Source organism: Schistocerca nitens, chromosome 5 (genome assembly GCF_023898315.1).
Source record: "Schistocerca nitens isolate TAMUIC-IGC-003100 chromosome 5, iqSchNite1.1, whole genome shotgun sequence".
NCBI lineage: Eukaryota > Metazoa > Arthropoda > Insecta > Orthoptera > Acrididae > Schistocerca > Schistocerca nitens.
The window spans coordinates 680,823,580-680,839,257 of NC_064618.1; the positions used below are offsets into that span (position 1 = coordinate 680,823,580).

Sequence of the window (15,678 nt, forward strand, 5' to 3'; positions counted from 1 at the left end):
AGACGAGAGGCGAGAGGGAGGAGGAAGCAGAGCAGGGATAAGAGCCCGCGCAGTCCCTGGGGAAGCGGCGTCATGGCAACCGCAGTGACGCGGGGGCTGGAGGGGGGAGGGGGCGGTTGGAGCCACTGCCGCTGCCGGTACAAGACGCCAACGAGGGCGGCGGTTCTTTATCTCGTCACTCTGGGGCCTGGGCGACACAGAGCGCGACCACAGGTCAGAATTCCCTGCTGGAGATAGTACCACTTAGTGAACACTGTCGTAGCGCAGCGTCTCCGGGAAAGACGTTTTACTTATTTTTGTCACAAAGATTTGCTGTAAGAGCGCTCCAAACCGACGTTAAATTTCCTACGTGAAAACTCTTCTTGACACAGCGTAATACAGCTACGATTATGAGTAAGAGCTACGAGTCGTCGTGACGTGGGCCCTTCGAGAGTGTGGATGTAAGAGATAGTTCAAAGATTTTTTTCATTTTATGTAATAAAAAAAATGGTTCAGATGGCTCTGAGTACTATGGGACTTAACTTCTGAGATCATCAGTAGAACTACTTAAACCTAACTAAATTACTAAGTACATCACACACATCCATATCCATGCCCGAGGCAGGATTGAACCTGCGACCGTAGCAGTCGCGCGGCTCCAGACTGTAGCGCCTAGAACCGCTCGGCCACTCCGTCCGGCTTTTATGTAATCTTGTTAGAAACACACACTAAACTTACAGCAACAGAGCGGGGTACCGCTGCGCCGCTCCCCCCTCCCCCCGCCCCTCTCCCCCGTCGTAGATTCGAGGAGTGCTCCCTCGGGGCATGGATATGTGTGTTGCCCTTAGCGTAGCTTAGTTTAAGTTACATTAAGTAGTGTGTAAGACTAGGTACAGATGACAGATGACCTTAGCATATAGCAGTTTGGTCCCATAGGAACTTACCACCAACCTAATCTTACAGGATATGACAAATATAAACAGAAATACTCCAGACAGAATGCTAGTACAAGCGGTATTATTTCTACTAACAGTCACTGCCGTTGGCTAATTATATGGTACACAAAAACATATTAAATTCACTGAGGCGACAAAAATCTTTGGATAGCAATATGCACATTTGGAGATGACTGTTGTGTGGCGTACACAAGGTATAAAAGGGCAGTGCAGTGGCGGAGCAGTCATTTGACTCAGTTGATTCATGTGAAAACGTTTCCGATGTGATCATGGCCGCACGACGGGAATGGACAGACTTTGAACGCGGAATATGGGACATTCCATTTCCAAAATCGTTAGGGAATTAAGTATTCCGAGATCCACAGTGTCAAGAGTGTGCCGAGAATACTGAATTTCAGGCATTACCTCACACCGCAGACAACGCTGTGGCCGATGGCCTTCACTTAACGACCGAGAGCAGCGACGTTTGCTTAAGAGTTACCAGTGCTAACAGAAAAGCAACACTACGTGAAATTACCGCAGAAATCAATGTGGGACGTAAGTCTAACATGTCCGTTAGGGCAGTGCGGCGATATTTGGCGTCAATGGGCTATGGCAGCAGACGACCGACACGCGTGCCTTTGCTGACAGCACGACATCGCCTGTAGCGCCTCTCCTCTGCTCGTGACCATGTTGGTTGGACACTAGACGTCTGGAACGCCGTTGATTTTTCGGATGAGTCTCGATTTCAGTTGGGGTTCGAGTGCGGCACAGACCCCACGAAGCCATGGGCGCAAGTTGTCAACAACGCACTGGTGCAGTCTATTTTGGTAGCTCCGTAATGGTGTGGGCTGTGTTTACATGGGATGGACTGTGTCCCGTGGTCCAGCTGAACCGATCATTGACCGGAAATTATTATAGTCGGCTACTTGGAAATCATTTGCAGCCGTTCAGGAGCTTCATCTTTCCAAACAACGACGGAATTTTTTTTGGGTGACAGTGCTCCGTGTGACTGGGCCACAACTGCCAATGATTAATTTGAAGAACATTCTGGACTGTTCAAGGAATTTTCCGACCCATCGAACATTTACGGGACATAACTGAGAAATCAGATCGTGCAAAAATCCTGCACCGGTAACACTTTGACAGTTATGGATGGTTATACAGGCAGCATGGCTCAATATTTTTGCAGGGAACTTCCAACGACTTGTTGAGTCCATGCCGCGTCGAGTTACTGCACTACGCCGGACGAAAGACATCCGACACAATATTACAAACTACCTCGTCACACTTTGTCACCTCATTGTATGTGCCGCACAAACATACAGGGTGTTTCAAAAATGACCGGTATATTTGAAACGGCAATAAAAACTAAACGAGCAGCGATAGAAATACACCGTTTGTTGCAATATGCTTGGGACAACAGTACATTTTCAGGCGGACAAACTTTCGAAATTACAGTAGTTACAATTTTCAACAACAGATATAGAAGACAACGCAGTCTGTGGGTGGGCCATTCTGTACGTCGTCTTTCTGCTGTAAGCGTGTGCTGTTCACAACGTGCAAGTGTGCTGTAGACAACGTGGTTTATTCCTTAGAACAGAGGATTTTTCTGGTGTTGGAATTCCACCGCCTAGAACACAGTGTTGTTGCAACAAGACGAAGTTTTCAACGGAGGTTTAATGTAACCAAAGGACCGAAAAGCGATACAATAAAGGATCTGTTGGAAAAATTTCAATGGACTGGGAACGTGACGGATGAACGTGCTGGAAAGGTAGGGCGACCGCGTACGGCAACCACAGAGGGAAACGCGCAGCTAGTGCAGCAGGTGATCCAACAGCGGCCTCGGGTTTCCGTTCGCCGTGTTGCAGCTGCGGTCCAAATGACGCCAACGTCCACGTATCGTCTCATGCGCCAAAGTTTACACCTCTATCCATACAAAATTCAAACGCGGCAACCCCTCAGCGCTGCTACCATTGCTGCACGAGAGACATTCGCTAACGATATAGCGCACAGGATTGATGACGGCGATATGCATGTGGGCAGCATTTGGTTTACTGACGAAGCTTATTTTTACCTGGACGGCTTCGTCAATAAACAGAACTGGCGCATATGGGGAACCGAAAAGCCCCATGTTGCAGTCCCATCGTCCCTGCATCCTCAAAAAGTACTGGTCTGGGCTGCCATTTCTTCCAAAGGAATCATTGGCCCATTTTTCAGATCCGAAACGATTACTGCATCACGCTATCTGGACATTCTTCGTGAATTTGTGGCGGTACAAACTGCCTTAGACGACACTGCGAACACCTCGTGGTTTATGCAAGATGGTGTCCGGCCACATCGCACGGCCGACGTCTTTAATTTCCTGAATGAATATTTCGATGATCGTGTGATTGCTTTGGGCTATCCGAAACATACAGGAGGCGGCGTGGATTGGCCTCCCTATTCGCCAGACATGAACCCCTGTGACTTCTTTCTGTGGGGACACTTGAAAGACCAGGTGTACCGCCAGAATCCAGAAACAATTGAACAGCTGAAGCAGTACATCTCATCTGCATGTGAAGCCATTCCGCCAGACACGCTGTCAAAGGTTTCGGGTAATTTCATTCAGAGACTACGCCATATTATTGCTACGCATGGTGGATGTGTGGAAAATATCGTACTATAGAGTTTCCCAGACCGCAGCGCCATCTGTTGTTGAAAATTGTAACTACTGTAATTTCGAAAGTTTGTCTGCCTGAAAATGTACTGTTGTCCCAAGCATATTGCAACAAACGGTGTATTTCTATCGCTGCTCGTTTAGTTTTTATTGCCGTTTCAAATATACCGGTCATTTTTGAAACACCCTGTATATAAAATATGGTGTGACCAGCATGCAATTTATTCACATGTTTCGTTGGTGGCTTCAGTCAGGTTTTGGGGAGAGCATGCAGTTGGACACAACTTGCAGACAAGGAGAGGGTTCATTGTCTCTTCTTCAACACACTCGCATCATGTAGAGTCGCAGGACAGTCCCAACTTTCTCATGTTGATCTTCGTGAAGATCCTCAGCTTGCGTCCTTCCGTAGTGCAACTTGTTAACGTCGTCAATGTACAACAACTTTCCTCGTGATCTGATGTGAGGTTTTCGTCCATCCTGCAAGGTGGCTGGCTTTGGAACGCAACGAACCTATGCTGAATTGTGAAGATTGTTCAGTGAGACGTCTTGTCTCATGAAGGAAGCTCTTTCTTGACTTGAGTTTTTGGGTTACCTGTTGAGACCCTTAAATAGTATGGGTCCTTAGATTCAGTACCTCAGGTTTCTCAGGTCTGGATGTTCAAAGTTATTTGCTTCTGCTGTAGTTCGAACAGGCAGTCCAGTTGTATGATTTTGTTACTTACCAATCCCAGATGTCAGTTTTAAAATCTACTGACAGTCTGCGGACGAAAGTTGGTCTTGCAATTTTTATTTAGCCTAAAGTTTAATCAATAATGAACGTCAGCGTTTATTTTTGATAGTAATGCCCTTAGCAAACGACCTGCGGCCAGAACAGGCAGCCGCGCATGTAGGTGTCAGCACGAACAAGACACAGGATACTTCCTGGTTCACGTTGCCAATATGCGCCGATACCTCAAAACTATGAACCCCTTTCTGCGGCTGTGCAAAGCGACAACTTTTTCTGTAAACAATCTGGGAATGCACTTGTGAGTTCTGTATTTCAAAACACTGTTAAACAGTCGAGAGAAAACACAACAACATAAATTTAAGCTGTATTAAGTTCTATATCAGCAAATAACTCATAATTTATAGCAAATTGTTGTTCGATGCCGAATACTGACTTTTTGCGACAGTGTAGTGAGGAACAGGTTTTTCATAACATGGCGGGAGAGCGTATGTAATGAGTGGATGAACTTCAGGAAACATAGATTTGCCTGGAGTAATTTTATGAAATCGTAGAAAATCTAAATCAGGATTATCGGAAGCCGGTGCCTCTTGAATATGAAACCGATGTTATGAATACTTTGTCATCTCAACAGGACTGAACTAAACATAGCGAATATGGAGACAGAGTGAGAACTTCCGCGAGCACTGATTTTAGCACGTTGCATTCATTTATTTCATGTGTCGTACGGTAACTGCTCGGAGAGTTTGATGTAGATGATACGTCTTCGCGTTTCTGTCCATGTTGACACACGAGGATAAACATTGCAAGTAAAATGATTGGGGCCTAAACACAAAATTGTGTTCTCATCTCTCTACGTCAAGAAGTACCTGTAAAATTAAATTTCATTAAATCAAGAGATACGATGGTGTCTTTTGAGCATTCCTGTGCGCCTGCGAAAGCTAGGAGAAAAGATGGATGGGACTGCACAACTTGTACATTTCGTCGTAGTCTTTGTCGACAGCTGTTTCCGTGACAACGCGTGATTCACTTCTTCCGATGTGGTTGTTAGCACTGTACGATGATTTTTTTCCCCCGTACCTTCCCCGAACTTGATCATACGAATCAGGACTTCGGTGTTCCTTGTAACGTAAATGGTTAACTTTTTTCTTTGTTTTCTAAACAAGAGCTTCTTGTGTGTGTGTGTGTGTGTGTGTGTGTGTGTGTGTGTGTGGTTTTTTTTTTTTTTTGTGTCTTTCAGTGTTCCAGCATAGTCCTGTGGCGAACAAAACTTGGCACAAACGGGCTAGTACGACGTTCAATAACCGTAGGTATTAGACAAACGTGGGACTCCTTTTGTGGCAGTGGTGGCTTAGCAGTGATGATATGCAAGCGTAACGCTGTAACGACTGCAAAAATTTCGACCAAATTTGGCAGATATATGACATATTATCTGGAAAAATATACTTTTGGGGTAGGACAACTCTATCATCTTCACGGATGGTTCAAATGGTTCAAATGGCTCTGAGCACTATGGGACTCAACTGCTGAGGTCATTAGTCCCCTAGAACTTAGAACTAGTTAAACCTAACTAACCTAAGGACATCACAAACATCCATGCCCGAGGCAGGATTCGAACCTGCGACCGTAGCGGTCTTGCGGTTCCAGACTGCAGCGCCTTTAACCGCACGGCCACTTCGGCCGGCTCTTCACGGATGGTTTAGGCATGTAGTTATAGATAGTATGTGAAGGAATGACATGAAAATAATCGGAAAAGGTCAATAGTACTTACACCTTTGAAAACATACGAAATGTTTTTACACTGTAGACAGATGTATTTCCTTTTTCTATCTAGTATAGGATTGTTCTAAATAAATAACGCCGAGTAATCGGCTGAGAATTTTCAACAGTGGCGTGGAAAAATTCTGCATAACATTCGATTAGATTCTTTCTGTGTTACTTGTTTAAGCTGACAGTTTTTCGTGCAAACAATTCCGATCGTTTGTGACTCACTTTACTGCTACTTTTCTTCACCTTTGGAAGAAGCGTTACACGTAATTTCTGCCCCCTTGTCTGTCGTTCCGCAATAGCGTTCGCCGAGTGCGATTGGTTAGGATGTCGTAATGCATCACGAGATGTCAGGTTTCCTGATTGGATCCGCTACCTAGCCAGAGCCCACGCGGATGAATAATGGCAGTGCGGGAAGGTATCGCGCGATCAGTTAGTGGAATTAATACAGATAGCTCTTATTACGACTGCGTCCAATCTGTGCTCGTCCCCGTGTAATAGGTCCGTTTGGCCGGAGGAATTGATACGGGACATACGCAAGTGAGCTGATACCGGTCATTAATCGTGTAGCGCTGGCTGCAAAGAATGCGTTGTTTTGTTCGCGGCCTTTATTTCATCAGGACTTCTATTTCTGAGGATTTCGCGCCTTGGTCACAACCGATAAAATCAGTGTAAAGAAGGTGAGTCCCAGAACAAATAGTAGAGCTTTTAAAACGAGTCTAAAAGTTAGAAATTCTCTTAACATATATCTGATTTGGCAGTAGGCTGGAATTAGAGGTTCATCTATACTGGCAGCTTCATGCAATTCGTGACTGATAAGTTACACATTACTGGTCCGATTAAAATTCAGATTCGGTTCCTGTCTCATTGTTCCAGTACCACTTGCCGCATTATGGCCGGTAATCTGTGAGCTGAGCTTACTGTCTTATGGAAGTCGTCGCGCGGAATGCCTTCGAAATGCGTACTCGTTATCACTGAAGATGACTCCTACTGCTACCAGATTGGTCATGTTCTTTCACCGTGACCATGCTCCCGTACATCTTTTTCATATAACTTTCCGAAAATTCCAAGTTTATTCTGCGCTAAACCAAACTCTTATAAAGTTAAAGCTCAATGCCTGCACCAGAGGCGGATTAGTTTGATGATTTATCAGCATTACTTCCTTCAGAAGGCAAAATGGCTGCAAAAGATCTTCGTCTACTATTGAGGCGTGAAGTTGAAAGCGCATTGGAATCGGTAGTTAGGGTTACTTAACATTTAATTGAAACTGCTACCGATAATGCAACTACATTTAATCAATATCTGATCATTGGGCTATCTCTGTGGTCGTGAGTGTTGCTGCTACTGTTATTTTATGCCAGAGTACCTCCTCACTTGTTGCTTTAGTTGCAAATTTGCGCTGACGCAAGGGGGAATCCTATGCTTGATCAGATTACTCGTGTTCAATATCAGTTGTATACCAGCAAATGTGTATTAGGTTAAACGATGAATATGTGTGGCTTAATGGTGCAGTGTAAACGTAATCCACTAAGCATGCCCAGGTGTCTGGTTCGATCCTCGATCAGTGTTGCGATAGTTATGTGTTACTTATCACTTCTATGACCTCTTAAAATGTTTGTTATTGTGAAAAATGCCGAGTTCCTCCGTGGTGTGAGGTCCACGTAAAACTGTAGACCCCTGGTAACGGGATGGGTAACTCAGATCAAAAGTAGGAGGAAGGAAAGGTCGTACAATCTACCAGAGGAGCGTTCCTAGTAAAGGACTGTGGTGTTCAAACCAAACTTGCTGTTGATAACAAGTTTAGCTATTTATCTTAACGATGAAGCAAGTGTGATAGTGTACGTCTCACTCTATTAAAAAACATTTAAGTGAATCAACTGTCGCGACATTCCCAGTTTGACAGTTCGTTGACTCTTCAAAAAAAATACACAGAGTTAAAAAGTCGCTTCGGAGTAACTTGTGTAACGCTCTGTGTTGTTGATGACTCTCAGTAACCGCTGTGGTAATAATAACCGAAAGAACAAGTTACGTATGCTCTTACCGACCGAACTATCCAGGAGCGTTTTGCCAACGTAACGTTCAGTTGAGGTATACGAGCAATAGTAATAGCAGCGTCATACATCGACTCAGGAAAAGGCTTTTACGTATGCTTCAGTGCAACGTACGGTGCCCATTAAGCTTGTGGTATAGCTAGAAGAATTTTTCAAGAAGACATTTGACATCATTTATTCGAATAAACTTGGAACACTCATGTTTCCCTGCGTATTTCTGTAGGATCGAAGTGCTAAACAGTCCCACATGCAGTAAACATCCAAAAGGCGACGGAGATGTAAATCTTTTCATAGTGGCATGTACTATATGCTCCACTCCAAAGTAAAGTGTGGGAAATTTTGCGCAAATGCAGATTCCTTTGCCAAGAATGCGAAAACCTTAATGAGTCAACAAAATTTCAGAAACAGCATCTGCAATACCTGCAAGAAGAGACCATAAATCCCTGACTTCGAGATACTGACGTCTGTAAATTTATATGTGCATAAAATAACTATATACTTCAGATTTAACTGTTCTCTATGGCTGTATCGATTCCAGCAAAATGCCAATAGATTTTCTTCCAGCATCTCTGTCTTCCGCCTGGCGGGACAGGAAGTTAAAAAACAGCTGGACAGTGAACAGTTCGTTGTGGAGTACGAATACTTCGCTAAACAAATCCAGTTCGACAGCGTCATATACGAGGGCGTTCAATATGTAATGCAACATTTTTTTGTGAAAGCAGGTTAGTTTTATTCTGGATTCCAGTACACCATATTATTCCCTACTCTTTTGGCTACAATACCCTGTTTTTCAACATACTCTTCGTACAATGCGACGGTCTTACGCCACCTTACTATGAGGGCCTGTATGCCGGCAGGGTACCACTCTACTGGTCGACGTCGGAACCAATGTCTTGCTGCATCAATAACCTCTCCCTCATCCCACCTAATGCTTCCTGCGGACTGCATCCCTCACGGAGACAAACAGACGGAAGTCGGAAGGTGCGAAATCCGGTCTGTGGGGTGGCGACAAACCCAGCGGGCCGGCCGGAGTGGCCGTGCGGTTCTAGACGCTACAGTCTGGAGCCGAGCGACCGCTCCGGTGGCAGGTTCGAATCCTGCCTCGGGCATGGGTGTGTGTGATGTCCTTAGGTTAGTTAGGTTTAATTAGTTCTAAGTTCTAGGCGACTGATGACCTGAGAAGTTAAGTCGCATAGTGCTCAGAGCCATTTCAACCATTTGAACCCAGCGGGCACACACCTTTGTGTACCCTGGAAGGAGGACGGGTTGTGTCAGAGATGTCCTGTACTGCAGCGAAAAATTTGATTGTGATCCGTTGATCACCTCGAATGAGAGTGTCAGCACGTTCTAACATTCCAGGAGTCACGGCTGCGTCCGGATCGGACAGGTATGCGCGATCTAGTTGCAGTGATGACAGAAGCCTCGCCCAACGACTCACCGTGCTTTTGTTCAGTGCTAGGTCTCCGTAGGTATTCTGCAAGCACCTATGAATATCTGCGATGCTCTGGTTTTCCGCCAAAAGATACACAATGACAACTCTCTGCTTGGAACGCACCTATGTTACAGGCCCCGTTTTGGAGGCTACAGTGCCGCCACCTATCAGAACTTCATGAAACTGCAGGGGCTGAAACGGGAATATTCCACGATGTCCTACAACAAATTCCGCATTTTTTGAACCGAAACTGCCCGAGAAAAAAGATGTGTTGCAGTAGTTATTGAACGCCCCTCACAGATAAAGTAACTTCGCGTTCAGGTCCAGAGAAGCAAGCGATGCCGTCATCCGCAAGCAGATAACGTCATTTGGGTGCGGCACGGAGAGGCCTGGCTTCAGCGCACAGCGGCTTCTCACCCTAGTAGCTCCACCATTGGCCTCACAGAAATGAGTGCACACCGTTCCAGTCCTCCCATCGAGGCAACCCACCACAGCAGCACCGAGAATTGACGTCCTCCGCAAGGCAATCTTTCGCGCTGACCGTTCAGCTACAAAAGCGGACACCGAATCGATACGGTTCCCTATACAGTAGTTACTTTTACGGTCCGCTTCTGCAGATATTCACCACGTTTGCCGTGGTTCCGCGCCGCAAAGCTGGACGCTAGCGTGCGCGGTACTTGGCGACAGGATGGTTCTCGCATAGATTAGGCGACTTGTTTTGTGCCTCCACAGGCCCACCTCCGTCGTCTGTGCTAGCGCTGTGGCCGCGACGCGCGGGTAGCGGAGTCACGCAGGCGGTGTTATCGCCACAGGCCGAGCCGTGCCCGCCGTCGGCCTGGCTGACGCCGTCGTGTTACGCGAGGGCGTGTGCGTGTGTGTTTAGCACGTGCTCTACACGTACACGAAATGTGGGCCGATAATGACCGGCCGGCCATATGCCGCGCCGCCAAATGAAGGGTGTGGCGCTTGGCACACAGCGGGGTACGGTCTCCACGCCGGTTGCGCCGTTAGCGCACGTTACCGAGTCGTGAGTTCCGGATCCTAAAGCTGTGACAAATTTTTGCAATTTTAGTACGGTAAAACTCCGAAATTCTGAGACGAGGTCACTGCACATAGTGCACTTGAGCCGGTGGTGTACAGGGTGTTCGGAAATTCCTGTAAAAGGCTTCTAGGACTTGTCTAGGTCTTGTCGAGGGGAGTGAGTGCATAGTAAGACTCCATGTACGGAAACGTAGGCGTACTGTTCTCCGTGCTACAGCCGTTTGAAAATGTGTTTGTTAGGTAGGTTTGCAACACAGTAGTCATTTGGAGGGGGGGGGGGGGGGTGCTTACGTCGGATTCGCTGATGTCATTTGACGTCTATCGTACCTTTCTGACCTGGTTCGAGCCTTATTCCCGTGTCTGTGACTAAGAGTAACAAAGTTGAATACACGTTTGCAGAACACGTAGACATGATCCTTCTGTATGGCTCATGGTAATGGAAGAGCTGCTCGTTATGCACAACATCAGGCTCCATCGCATACCATTTTCGCCACACTTACTCAAAGGCTTAGATGTAGGGGTAACCATCATTGTTAGTAGGCGTGGCTGTGTTGCCGCAAGGTGAGGCCGCACACCCGATCTGGAAGAGGCCGTATTGCATCATGTTGAACGGAATCCATCAACGAGTGCACGAGAAATTGTGCGTGCAATGGCTGTTGCTCCCAGCATCGTGTGGTATGTTGTGGATGACCAACAATTACATCCACACCACCTGCAACAGTCCATGCCACCTCTAACACTTGCAGACACGTGACTGAGGCTTGAAACAGGTGGGAGAGGTAGGATAGATGTCACTTCGACGTAAGCACCTCCAACCATGACTACGTTGAAAACCTACCTAGCAAACATGTTTTCAGACAGTTGTCGCACGGAAACGGTAAGTTTCCGTGTGGCGTCGATAGTTACGATGCCACAACGTAGGTGCACGCTCTCGTTAAGTTGGCACTACGAGAGAAGACTAACTATGCCGACCACGCCGCCCTCTGGCCGACGCTGTGGAGCTGAGGGAGTGCCGTCTTGATTCCCGCCCTTTTCATCAAGAGCAGACGGCCTGGAAATATCGCTTCTACTACCGAGTGGGCTAGCTTGCTATTGAGACCTTGTATTGGTTACGTTCAGTTAAAGTTTGGACAGCAACGAGTATTTGTTAGTTTTGAGATTATACAGAACAGTCATCCTAACTTCACGGGATTAGACGTGGACTACGGCTTCACACCTACGTGCTCATGCTAGCCGAAGTTATGTATGCATTTGATATTTGCCTGTGATTTTGACTCTATTATAAGTGTTAAAGTTACATGCAGTACCGAAGTGCTTCACCTCTCCTGCTCCTACTCTCTTCCTTCACTCTCGGCCTATATTACAGAAGACGTTCACAGGAGCAGACCCACGCACCGCCTGTCCATGCGGGACACAAAATTCCGGACATGTTTTCGTATTCCGAATATTATGTACGCACCTCTCTCTGCAAATTCTAGAACTCAGTAACGGGAATTTCCGAAAAAACTGTATTAGTGCTTCTGTATCGTATTGTAATGATGACGAGAGTTGGAGAAACGGAGACTATGGATTCTATTGCCGCCGACCGGTGTGACCATCGGTTCTAGGCGCTTCAGTCTGGAACCGCGCGACCGCTACGGTCGCAGGTTCGAATCCTGCATCGGGCATGGTTGTGTGTGCTGTCCTTAGGTTGGTTAGGTTTAAGTAGTTCTAAGTTCTAGGGGACTAATGACCTCAGATGTCAAGTCACATAGTGCTGAGAGCCAATTGGACCATTTTTTGATTCTGTTGCCAGCACACCTCACGCTCACTCACTGGGCTGCGTTCCAAGCGGTTTTGCTGAAACATTCCTTGTTCCTAGAGTGCTCGTGCCGCAAGGTATGCCAAGAAAGTTCGTGTGGAGTTTGGAAAACAGGAAAGAACCGTTCCAGAAGTAAAGTTATGATAGCGGGTCGTGAGTAGAGCCTGGATAACTCAGTCGGGCAGGACATTATTTTTGAGAAGCAAGGTTCCGAGCTCGAGTTGCGGTGGGTCACACTTTTAATCTGTCAGGTAGATCCATAATAGCGCACACTCCACTGCTGAATGAGAGATTCATTCAGGAAACTACATTTGTTGTGAACGGCATTCGATAGCTCATGAAAATAACAGTATAGTGATATAACAAATGTAAAAGCTTATAAGGAAATTTTTGAAAAAAAATTTGTGATAACTTCAAGGCCGAAGTATGTTGACGAATAACTGTTTGATCTCCATTTCCTTGTTAACATATCTTCAGAGGACTTAAATTAGATTGTTCCAGCAGACGTTAGCTCCTCGTTGGTCTCTTTTTTCCTGTCCGGATAGATACATGGGGAACACTGGCAAATGGGATATCGCTGCACACACTTTCCACAAGCTACGTTACGCCGCTGATAAAAGTCGATCGTGGGTAAAAAAGTTTCGAGTATTATCCATATAGCAAAATACTTGGCCTACTGTAATACTGTTACGAGTGTCATAATGAATGAAAGTAAAACGAACCGCAAGAGAGCTGTAGTTGGTAATTTCTTTATTGTCACCCCTGACTGCCTCCCGTGCTCTGCCCTTGCAACCACTGCAGGTGCGCCACCGCACTGTTCTCCCCGATATCCTGTTTTATTTATTTTGACGACTTCCCCGCTTCAAGTGGTTTGGTTTTTGACTACGAATGTTGGTGGCGTCTTGGTGCGCTAATATGACGCTGTTTTCACCTGAGGATGTTGTTGTAATTCGGCGAAACCAGTTATAACAATAAAGAAATCACCAACTACAGCTGTCTTCCGGTTCATTTTATTTCCATTCATTATGAAATTTAACGGCTGTGGCTGCCGGCATTACAAAGTTATATTAGGAGTGTTACGTGACTAACACTGTATACGAGTGATATTGTGGGTATTGCATTGTAACTCAACCATTTACTGCAGGCATCCTGGCTCATACATGCCGCAAATTTCATATCAGTAGTGAGACTGTTTCACGATATTATAATGGTCTCAAACAAGTGATTCCATTGCGATCAGCTGTGCATAAAGGAACATGTTCTCTTTTCTTATACAAAGTAAATGTGAGACGTTAATAATTAAAACAGTTATGTGTGTCAGTCATTCTAATATTCATCCACCATGCGATTCGAGGGTTTACATCCTGGCCTTCAGATGGATAAGTGGATTACATTAAAATTAGTTTAACGTTCAATTTGAAAATTTTCCAATAACATCAACAGTGAGAGTCGTTATAAATACATACTTGTATCACTGGGTGGCACACAAAGACGAGCAGGAACTGTTTCTATTTGTGTTAGTGCGTCATTCAATGATGCGATTAAAGGAATAAAATCGAAGCATTTCAGAAGCGCATTGCTGGATTTGCTACCGCTGAAAACTGTTTGGTTCATCATGACCTAATTCCGACGTAATCAAATTAGCTTCTAATGTAACATAACACACACTTTCCAGTACTGCAACAATTTGCTTGAGATTATCCGTCGCTTTTCATATTGATTCTGTTACTTATATTTGCTTCATCAGAGTTCTTGGTATTTTTAAAGTTGTCGTATGGGTTTCTCTTTCAGAAGTTATCCTCAGGTTTACTAATATGTTCTGAAAGCCAGGAGAACCTGGTTTTCGCAGTGACAAATTATGTTTTTGGCCGTGGCTTCCATTAAATAATCTTACAAAGAGAACATTCCTCATTTTAATTTTTATACCCTCTAAACAATGTACATATTTCAATCGAAGCAGAAGGTCTAAATATCTCGCTTCTGACAACTAGTTTCACTAAAAGACGATGTTCACCTAATGTTAATTAGTTAAAATATCGATAAAGACGTATCAGTAATTTTCATAACACCTCGCCTGGACGAAATCCAGTTACAGTTTTGCAATCCACTTATCAAACGGAATCGTTTAATGTATATCGCAATAACATTCTGTTAGATTTTTATTTTCGCATTTCTCTAGGTTTTTTCTGTACATTTGTGTTTTGTAACCCTTCAGTCAAAACACTACAGAAACAATATACTGGCAGCTAGGAGCGGAGAATTGTGAGGGTATCCCAGTGTCATTGGGGATGCACTGAACTATCTGTATTATTAGCAATAAACATATTTTAAATTTACATCGTAGTGAATTTGAATAATTAAGCGTGTCGTAATTCTGCCGAAGGGCTTGTATGAGGCCATAGGAATGACGTAAATTTCTCTTAGAACAACGCTAGCAGCCTCAACCGAAGAGGTGTCGTTCTTGGCAGTAGCACTTCCGTGAAAGGTTTTTGTGGTCAGACAACAGATGTGCGTAAGTTGATGAGATGGTAGCGCATTGTTTTTGCGTTTGATGTAGGTGGCAACACGAAATGACAAATCGTTCGGTTCATCGATGTCATGTTGTTTATAATCATAGCATAAATAAACGAGGATTGTTCGAGATTTTTGTTTGTGATTCATAAAGATAAAAACCTCTCAGACATTTATGTGAAGCTGTGGATCGGCACTCTGTACAATAACGATTACAAGCTAAGTTTATACAAAGCAGTTGTGGACTTGGGATACTACATTATTAGTAGGCACTCGAGTTAAAATCAATTATAATTAACAATAGGTAGATCTGACTTCCTAAACCACAGTCCAACATGTACGTCATGACTCGTTACTAGATTAAGTGTGATACGTACGTTCGAAACGACATAGCAATGGGGACGGCGGTTGTCGGTAAAACAACCGGTTTTCAGTTGTATCGCTTTTTTTTCAGTGCTTGCTTAACTGGACTGCTGAAACCGCTGAAAATAACCGGTTTCTGAAATAATGGATTTTCGGTCTTTTATTCCTATTATTTCCCGCAATGAACGTAGAAATCGAACGAAGAATGAAACATTTTGACTCACTCACTTCCAAGACACATAGAATCAAAATATTAAATTAAATAGGGAATTAAAAAATACTTGATCAGTCGACCGTTCGCTGCTTTTCTCGAAAAGTGGTAAGTGGTTGACTACCACAAAAAATCAACAGTATTTTTCTACTGATTCTAGTTTTTGAAACTGTGATCAAAAATCATGTTTTAATCGGGGATCAT

At 44.8% G+C, this 15,678-nt stretch overlaps 1 protein-coding gene across 1 annotated transcript in view; it reads left to right on the forward strand.

Moving 5' to 3' along the window:
- LOC126260653 (uncharacterized) overlaps positions 1-15,678 on the forward strand; it is a 510,286-nt gene that overhangs the window by 420,200 nt on the left and 74,408 nt on the right. The window lies entirely within an intron of this gene.